At 57.8% G+C, this 9,789-nt stretch overlaps 1 protein-coding gene across 1 annotated transcript in view; it reads right to left on the bottom strand.

The window, feature by feature from the left end:
• Positions 1–8,868, bottom strand: part of SUN1 (Sad1 and UNC84 domain containing 1) — a 51,649-nt gene extending 42,781 nt beyond the window's left edge. The window contains exon 1 of the mRNA XM_015564979.1: positions 8,846–8,868. The gene's annotated coding sequence lies outside the window, so the exon portion shown is untranslated. The remainder of the gene's footprint in view (positions 1–8,845) is intronic.
• Between the last annotated feature and the right edge of the window lie 921 nt (positions 8,869–9,789).

The following is a 9,789-nucleotide window of genomic DNA, read 5'->3' as shown; positions in this document are numbered from 1 at the left end:
ATAATACCAGTGGCATACAGTGATCTTAGCCAATGAGCATCAGAAAAGGTGTTTCCTCTGTAGTTCACACCAATTGGCCCCTGCCCCGGCCTAACGCCTCTGGCGAGTCATTAACCCTGGGCCTCTGGGCCGGGGCACCCCCAGCTCCCCCTCCCCCCGCCAGCTCCCCGCGGGCTCCTCCTTGGCCCAAGCTTAAAGCCTCAGGCCGAGGTGTTAGGCTTCCCAAGGTGTTAGGCCTGTGACGCAATGATGCAATGATCGCTGGCTGGCTCCTCCCAGGCCCAAACCTAAAGCCTCAGGCCAAGGTTTTAGGCCTAGGCCGGGATACCCCCAGCTCCCTGCCACCACTGCCATCAAGGATTGCTGGCTGGCTCCACCCCGGTTCCCCATCACTGCCACCATCAACAATCGCAGGCTGGCTCCTCCTTGGCCCAAGCTTAAAGCCTCAGGCCAAGGTGTTAGGCCTGGGACGCCATCAATGATCGCTGGCTCAATGATTGCTGCCTGGCTCCTCCCCGGCCCAAGCCTAAAGCCTCTGGCTGAGGTATTAGGCCTGGTTTGGATCCCCACCCCCCATGCTCCCCGCCATCAACATCGCTGGCTGGCTCCGCCCTGACCCAAGCCTAAAGCCTCTGGTGGAGGCTATAGGCCAGGGCCAGGGCACCCCCAATTCCCCGCCACCGATTGCTGGCTGGCTCCTCTCTGGCCGAGGTGTTAGGCCTGGGTGCCCGGGCACCCTCAGCTCCCCACAGCCGATTGCTGGCTGGCTCCGCCCAGGCCCCAGCCTAAAGCCTCAGTCCCAGGCTTGGGGCTGACATATGCAAATTAGCTGCCATCTTGGCTGTCGATTAATTTGCATATCTCGCTGATTAGCCAATGGGAAGGGTAGCGGTCGTACGGCTAATTACCATGTTTCTCTTTTATTAGATAGGATTGTTCTCGGAGAGGAGGGCGAGGGAGAGAAATATCGCTGCTGAGAACCATCAATGGCTGCCTCCTGCACACCCGCTACGGGCAATGGAGCCTGCAACCCGGGCGTGTGCCCTGACCTCCTGGTCCATGACCCCACACTGTGCCACTGAGCCCCTCCAGCTGCATCATGTGTTGCTTTTTTTAAATGTGGCTCCTAGGAAATGTAACATTGCATATGTGGCTGGAATGCTGTTTCTAGTGAGCGGAGGTGTTAGTGGAGGCTTCTGGGTAAGGATTCTGCACTAAAGGTGGATCACAGAATCAGTCTTCTTCCTGCCAATATTACAAAATGACCAAAGACAGCTTTTTAAAAAAGTTCAACATCCCATGGACCAAGAGGTCCTGGGTTCAATTCCTGGTCAGGGTGCATGCCCAGGTAGCAGGCTAGATCCCCACCCAGTAGAGGGTGTGCAGGAAGTAGCCAACTGAAGTTTCACACATCAATGTTTCTCTCTCTCTCTCTCTTCCTCCCTCCCCTCCCGTCCTCTCTCGCTAAAATCAATTTTTTAAAAAGTTCATCAGCAACACTGAACGAGGAAGGTGCAAACTCACATGGTGTAAGAGGGGGAGAAGACAAGATTCTGGTGAGGGTCAGTGGGACCCTGATAGGTGCCAGATAATAAAAGGGCGTCAACAAAACCCTGAGGGTCCTTAGGAATACCCACCCACGGGGCTGCTAGACAAGCAGCAGGCGCTGGACCAACCGGGCCTGGAGATCCTCCCTCATGGGACCACGTCCACCCTGCCTGCCTTCCATCTGGTTTGTGTTGGCTTCATCTGAGTCCAACTGGTTGGTCTGATACCCACTGGACTGAACTGGCTGGAGCTGGTCTGTACCAGGGAGTTGGTTTGAATGAGCCCATCTGGTACCTTCGTGGCTCTGGCGGGGGAGGGCCTGGTCCAGCTCCGCAGGAGGAGGGGGCATGGGGGTAGAATTCTTCAGGTGATGGAATCGGTGGGAATGGTCACAACAGGGAAGCTCACCTGGAGCCCGATGCCTTACAGCAGGGGTCCTCAAACTACGGCCCACGGGCCACATGCGGCCGCCCAAAACATTTATCCGGCCCGCCGGGTGTTTTTGCCGCTGCTGCCTGTTGCTTAGCAGCCGACTAGTTTTTTTTTAAACTATAGTCCAACCCGACAACGGTCTGAGGGACAGTGAACTGGCCCCGTTTAAGAAGTTTGAGGACCCCTGCCTTACAGGCTGACTGCAGGAGGGGAGGAGCTCCGGAAGCAAGGCCAGCCCTGGAAGAAACTGCCTGACGGAGTCACCTTCGGGAAGGGATGAGCTGTTCACTGAAAACCGTGAGTGCTCTACAAGTCCACGTGTGTGCACACGCACACACAAACACGCACACCTACATCAGGCACAGAAACATCCTGCTAGTGGCTCTATCCAAGCAGGAGTGTCAGGCTGGTTTCTTATTTGACGTTATCTGTATTTTGCTCAATAAACTCAATAAAACTGTTTTTGAAGTGAATGAAAACCTAAAGGAAAAGGAACCCTGTGATGTGTGAATGAGAGTAAGGAGCGGCCTTCCCAGCAGTGGGGGAGGAGGAGTTTTTAAACGAAACGGAAAAGGCACAAACCTTATGGCGGAACGTTGAGGGCTCTGATTACATCGCAATGAGAGAGATCTGTTCAATAAAAGATGCGTGAGTGAGCCAGCAGCCAGGTGAAGAGCAGAAGGTACTTGCGATGTTAAAAACAGGCAAGGGGCTACCATTTAGAATATACGAGAAGCTCCTGCATATCAACAAGAAAAAGACAGGAATGCTACAGAAGACTGGGCAAAGGAGGTGAACAGGCAATCCACAGGGAAAGGAGCCCAAATCCACAGGGAAAGGAGCCCAAATCCACAGGGAAAGGAACCCAAATCCACAGGGAAAGGAGCCCAAATCCACAGGGAAAGGGGCCCGAATCCACAGGGAAAGGAGCCCAAATCTGCAGGAAGAGGAACCTGAGTGCACACCAGAGGCCTGGAGATCCTGACGCTCCTCGCAATCAGAGCAATGCAGGTCGGGGCTGCTCCACGCCTCCGAGCCCGTCGGAGTGGCAACAATCAGCAAGGAGGTAACTGAGTGTTGGCGGGCACGTGGAGGGCACAGGGACACGTGTGCCCCCTGACCTTGCAAACCCGTTCCCTGGCCCACGGGAAGGGGGTGGGACTGGCCCTTCCTGCCCAAGGACCCAGCTTGGTCTGTGAGGTAAATGGACAGGCAGCGTCCCCAAGGGGGGCAGCGAGGACATAACTCCTCCTCCAAGCCAGGACCGGCCGGGTTGCCCCAAGCGAACGGGACAGCTGGTCTGGACCACGGGGTGCTCTGCCGTGTCCAGCGTCCTGGAGGGTGTTTCAGGATGGGATGGACATGGATTCAGTAGATGAGTCCAGCACAACCGTGGGCAAACTACGGCCCGCGGGCCGGATCCAGCCCGTTTGAAATGAATAAAACTATTTAAAAAAAAGACCGTACCCTTTTATGTAATGATGTTTACTTTGAATTTATATTAGTTCACACAAACACTCCATCCATGCTATTGTTCCGGCCCTCCCGTCCAGTTTAAGAACCCATTGTGGCCCTCGAGTCAAAAAGTTTGCCCACCCCTGGTCCAGCAGGTGGCCCTCACCCAGGCCACCGCAGGCCGAGCAGGAAAGGTTTTCCTTTCCACTTGGTGGTCTCTGCCCTGGGACGTGGGTCTCCTCTGCCTTGGACTGCGGCCAGACCAGAGCCCCCTCGCTCCCCTGGTCTCCCCGCCTGGGACTCAGGCTGGCCCGAAGCCCCCTCGCTCCCCTGGTCTCCAGCTCGCTGGCTATAGAGCAGACGACTTGGTCTCCGTACTGTGCAAGCCAATTCTTATTTTATGTTCTTATCCATTTTAGATTGTTAACCACAAAAGCCAAAGAATTTCTGTGAGTTTACTTGCGCCAAACTGTCAACAATTGCCGGGAAGCAGCACCTCAACGGGTTGGGGTAGTGCTCCAGAGAACGGCGGTTTTCTCATGGTTTATACACTGCGGTCAAAGGAGGGGAAGTAGGCAGGTGACATGACATCCACTGGTGATAGATGAGGGAGGCGGGAGAAAGCAGAGGGTGGGGGGAGAACCTCTGGAATTGGATAAAAAGTAAAATGATAGACACTTAGGTGGGGGCAGGATACTTAACAGTCAACAGTTACCATGATAATAACAACTGGAAATTCATGGCCTCCTGTCCTGCCACCCAGGGCATTGGTTGTGCCCCAGGGGTAGGGGGAGGCATGGGGAATTACATCTCATAGGCCTGTTATCTTAGGTGCAAAAAGACAATAGGCTCAATTAAGGTAAACATTTACTTCCTCAGGGAAAATACCAGCCTAGGACAGACTCCCCACCATCACTGCTTTTAGCTAAGGTTTAATTTCAGACCATCCTTCGTGGTGACTTTAGGTCTTAAGTTTGCACAACGGCCACGCAGGCCTCCCTGAGCTGGTCAGGTTAGCGTGTGGCCTTTTGCATCTTTTTCGTCCACAAGATACACACAAATGACCTACATATACATAAAGGCCCCCCCCGAAGCTGGTCACCCTCTGTGTGTGGGGCAACCGGCGGGGCAGAGGCCTTGGCCTGCCGCCACCCACCCCTGGTTGCCTGTTCCCCATCAAGCGATTGGAGCCTGCGGTCAGGCGGGGGAAGGGACCAAGAGGTTGGCCAGCAGGCCTTGATCAGGCATTCAATCGGGGCCTGTGGGCTGGGGACAGCTCCTGCACTGTGTCTGCCCCCTGGTGGTCAGTGCACATCATAGCGACCTGTCATTCTGCTGTTCGGTTGATTTGCATATTACCTTTCTATTATATAGGACTAGTGACCCAGCACGTGAAATCGCGCGAGACCCAGGACCCCAGACCCTGCGGCACCCTGGGACTCCCCCAAGTCCCGTCGCACCTCGAGACCCAGAGTCAAGTCCCTGCCCACCCGCCCGCGCCTCGCCGCAAATGCCGCCCCCTGGTGACCGGTCTTTGGTTGTTACGGCGTTACGACCACTGGGTTTTTATTATATAGATGTTTGATCTCTATTAAGAATTGTTTTGTATTTAAGACATTTCTTATGAACACATGACTAAATGAGTGTTATGTGGACAAACAATATGTTCACATACCTACAGATATCTACATGCACCACAGAGATAAAAAATTGGGCTCCACTTATCCATCATACAAACGAACAGTACAACTGCATGCATTGCAGCGTTCACGGAGAACAGCAGATTTAAGGTAGAGAAGCAACACATTCAAGCTTTCTCTACAGAGTCCCTTTCACACTTTAACCCATGGCGTGGAGTAAAACGCCGGGTATGAAGGATAGAAGATGACACATCGGGTTATCTTCCCCAAAGGGTTAATGGGAGGAGGTGGACTGGAGCCCCAGCTGCCTCCCTCAGCAGGGTAAGGCTGTCGGCCCCAGGCCAGGGCCTGCGAGAACTGAGAAGGTGTGCCCAGGTAAACAATGCCCTCTGTTACCTGAGGAGGACTGTAGGAAACCCGCCTCTCCCCACCTCTCACCCCACCCTGCCAGGGGGCTCAGGGCAGCGGCAGTGGGGGCAGCTCTGGGCGTAAATCCAGTCCCAGCCCAAAGCCCACTGGTGTCTGGGGCAGGGCAGGGGCTCAGGCCCCGAGTGGGCGGGCTGGCTGGGGGCAGGTGGGCCGGGCTAGTTCAGAGTCTGTAAAGCTCCGTGTAAACTAGCAGGTCCAGCTCCTGGGTGTGGTGGGGCCTGGCTCTTAGCTGCCTGGAAATCAACCTTCGCTCCCACAGACACGGGACGGCGAGCAGGCGCTTGTCAGAGCTGGTCCACAGCTACCCACAGGCTCCGGTCAGCTCCGGACGCCTGGGGACTTCCTTCCCTCACCACCCCGTGCCACCTCAGGTCTGCTTTGGGGAAAGCTTGGCAGCGGCTGTGCCAGCTCTGCACCTGGAGCCCACTGCCCGGGTTTCTCTCTCGAGGAGACGGACGCTGGGCCAGTGTTCCTCTGCCTGTGGGCGCACAGCTGGCCAGACGTGGTGACATGCTGCACCTCCCGTCTTCTCACGGCCGCTGAGCAGCCAGAGCAGCGTGGGATCGCTGTTTCACAGCTAGGGAAACTGAGGCAGGAGCCACGCTTGCAGCCTGCCGGGAGTGGAGCCAGGGGGCAGAGACACGCAGGCCAGCTCGCTGCTCACAGCCACAGGCAGACCAGGGAGCACCGTGCTGCTGAGCTCTCAGGAGGCAGCAGCCCTTGTTCTGGGCGAGCTCAGGACCCCGGGGAGGGAAGAGACGGGCTGGAAACCTGAGCCGGGCTGTGTGCCTGGAGACCAGGTGTTGGGGAGGCCAGAGGGCCAGCTAGCCAGTCCGGGGAAGGCAGGCAGGCAGGCAGAGCAACACCACAGAGGCTCGGGGGCCTGCCCGACCTCTACCCGTCCTGAGCCTCCATCCTGCTGGGCAAGGGGAGGGGTGCCCACAAAGAAATGCTGGTTTCCTTCCCAGGGCAGTGCCCTATGGCAGCAACGAGGCTCCCAGGAGCTGGTGTGCCCGTGGGAGAGGTAGGACCACGACAGAGAGCCGGACGTCCTACACGGCCAGTTTGTTACCACCCAGGACCCACGCGTCACTGTTGACCGGGTCTGTCTGTTGTGGGCTTGGTGAGGCAGGCGCATCCGGATGGCTGGCGCGTGGCGGACCCCATGCCCTGGAAGGGTCCTTCCTGGTCTCCTGCTTCTGGTGGCTCTGAGGCTCCTGGCTGTGGCCGCGGCCTCGTCTATGCCGCTGTCTCGCTGGCCTTCCCCGCGTTGGTCTCCTTTTCTCTCTTCCTCCTCCTGGAGGGTGACCTGCGTTGGATTGAGGGCCCACCCTGACCCAGGGGACCTCGCGCCCAGCTCTTCACCTTGATTAGATCTGCAAAGACTCTCATTCCAAACGAGGTCACATTCGAGGTTCCTGGTGGGCACATCTCTTGGGGGTCACTCTTCAACCCGCTAGAGTTAACAAAACACCCCAATTCTCTGCTAAGCAAATTCATTCCTGAAAAACAAAAATTAACCCCCTTCTCATGGCCACAGGTGCCCCTGAGCATCTAGAATGGGCTTAGGGGACACAGCGACCTGCCTGCCCGGACACCGACACAGTTACCCGCACGCGGCCGTCGCTGTAATGCAACAAATCAAACAGCTGCTTCTTTAAAACCGTGGCTTTTTGCTTTCCTGTTTAAACACATGCTATTATGTAAACAAAACAGCACAGTGCCAGTTGGTGTGGCTGGTAGTTGTGAATAGCAGGAATCAGGAGAAAAAACAAGGCCTCAAACTGTTGGATGTGACAACGAAAGTGGCCGAAGAACTGCCTGCAGACTCACGGAAGCAGACACGATGCTGTGGACATGAAGGTGAGAACACCACCCTCTGCTGCTTACCTGCACTGGCCGCGAAGCCTGCCCGTGTAGTGGCACTGCCCCCCCCGCCCCAACACCGTCTCGGGGCTCCATCAGCCCGCTGGCCCGCGGGGCCGGCCCACACCGCCTGCTCAGCAGACCCTGCAGATCGCTCGCTGCATGATGTCCGCCCCTCTGAAAAAGTTACGTCAACAAATACTTTTCAAAAACCTAATACGAGCAGCCCAACCAGCGTGGCTCAGTGGTTGAGTTTGACCTATGAACCAGGAAGTCACGGTTTGATTTTCCTGGTGAAGAGCTACTAAAAGCGTAAATGAACTTCTGGGAGAGGAGGGCGTGTGGCCAAGGAGCTGGGCGGGGAGCCTGCAGCGTCTCCAGAGGAATTGGGCTGAGAAGCAACCCTGGCACAAAGCTCATTAGGTTTGGTTTTTTAAAATATATTTTTATTGATTTCAGAGAGGAAGGGAGAGAGAGATAGAAACATCAATGATGAGACTCACTCATCGACTGCCTCCTGCACACCCCCTGCTGGGGATTGAGCCTGCGACCTGGGCATGTGCCCTGACCGGGAATCGAACCCAGGACTCCTCAGTCCACAGGCCGACACTCTACCCACTGAGCCAAACCTCAAGCCTGTGTGTTTTTCATCTTAAAACTGACAGTAACAATGGCGAACATTTAGGAGCCTGGCCTGGCGGGTCCGGCTGGGTGCAGTCTTCCAGGTGAGGGCCCCGAGGCTGCAGGTGGGGTGCCCACTCTGCTCAGAGTGGGGGGATTAATCCCTGCGATGCCACAGCCGGAGCTTCAGCTGCTGTGCCAACTGCCCCCCCCCCCCCACAGTCTAGGAAACGTGCGACTATTTAAAAAGTTAAAAACCGGAGATGGCGTTGACCCGCCCCTCGGGTGGATTTTGAGCACATGCTCATGTCTGTGCCTCACTGCTGGGAACACCGATGCTTACTTTTATGGACGGGCAGACCGTGCGAACCACCCATCAACTTTCTCCTTGGGCCGCGGGGCCCACGCCCGGTGAAGAGACCGCACCATCTCTCCCCGTCTCCCCATGGCCTCACTGAAATGCGTGGAAAGGACAAGAAGCAGGGGGGCAGTGGGGAGAGAGGCATCGGGGGTGAGATTTCAGCAGGCAGAGAAGGAGGAAGGCGAAGGAGGGGCGGTGGGGTGGGGCGGGCAGCGGGGATTAGCCAAGTGGGGTGGGAACAACTGCTCCCTCCCACGCCAGGCGGGCAGCTGGCAGCTGGCGTGGCCCCTGGGCGGCCGTGGCTGGGTGTCCCAGGAAGGCCTTTCTCAGCCTGGCACCAGGGAAGGTCTCCAGCGGCCCTGCCCCCTCCGGCCAACACGGGCCACAGGAAGCTCCTGCCCACCTTTCCATGCGGGACGGGGCCTGTGCGGACCCGCGTTCCCTGGCTAACCCGGTAAGTGCTGAGGGCGCACGGACTCCCACTCCCACTCACGGTAGGGACATCACATGGTCCGCTGCCCTGGACGAAGGCCCTTCCGGGGAGCAGCTGTCCCGCTGCAGAGCGTCCTGTTGGGCCCCGTGATGGTTCCCGGCGAGGGCGGCGCCTCGAGTCCCGGGGGCACCGCGTGCTCCGCCCCGTGACGTCACCACGTCCCTCTGCGACTCACGCGTGTAGGGGGGGGACCTGCCGTGATGGCCGCTGGTGGCCTCCCACTGCCCGCGGTCGGGGGCGCCGGTGACCGCTCTGCTGTGGCCTCGCCTCCGCACACCGGCGGGCACCTGCGGCCAGGACGGTCCCCGAGGAAGGGCTGTGCCCGCCCCGTGGACTCGAGGACGTGACTGGGAGCCTGGTCCATGGTCCGAGGCGGTGGTGTTCGTCACGCTTCCGGCCGAGCCCGCCATTTGTCCGGGAGGAAGGGGCGGGGGCGGTTCTCCGGTCCCGGGAGGGGCCCGGGAGGGGCGCTGGGCTCGGGGTCCCTGGGGGACGGGCAGCGACCTGGGCCCAGGGCGTGTGCTGGGCTGCACACTGGCCTTCCGCCGGACGGGGCGCGCGGTGCTGTCTGTTCCTAAAACACACCGACAGGAAGGCACTGACGTCAGGCCAGGCCTCGAGATGCGGTCTCATGGCCCCTTCTCCGTGTGCTGTGCTCTCTGCTCCTGAAACACGTAGATAGGAAGGTAAGGGTGCCATACTGTGTCTGGAACTGACTGTAAACAAGGCTGTGTAACTCTGTGGTTTTTGCAAATGAAAATGCTGGACCTCTGGCAGTCGGGGCTGCAGTTCAGCCTTTGCTCCGGCAGGGTGCTGCCTGTGGCCAGCTGGCCAGCTCAAAAAGGCTCTTACGTTTAAATTCTGAGTCGGGGGTCTATCTTGCTGAAGTGAAGCCATAACAGGCGGAGGCCTACGAGCGGCTCCAACGCGCAGCCCTCGGGAGG

Source organism: Myotis davidii, unplaced genomic scaffold (assembly GCF_000327345.1).
Source record: "Myotis davidii unplaced genomic scaffold, ASM32734v1 scaffold1320, whole genome shotgun sequence".
NCBI lineage: Eukaryota > Metazoa > Chordata > Mammalia > Chiroptera > Vespertilionidae > Myotis > Myotis davidii.
Note: the sequence above shows the minus strand (reverse complement) of the source record. Positions and strands in the feature narration are given on the sequence as shown.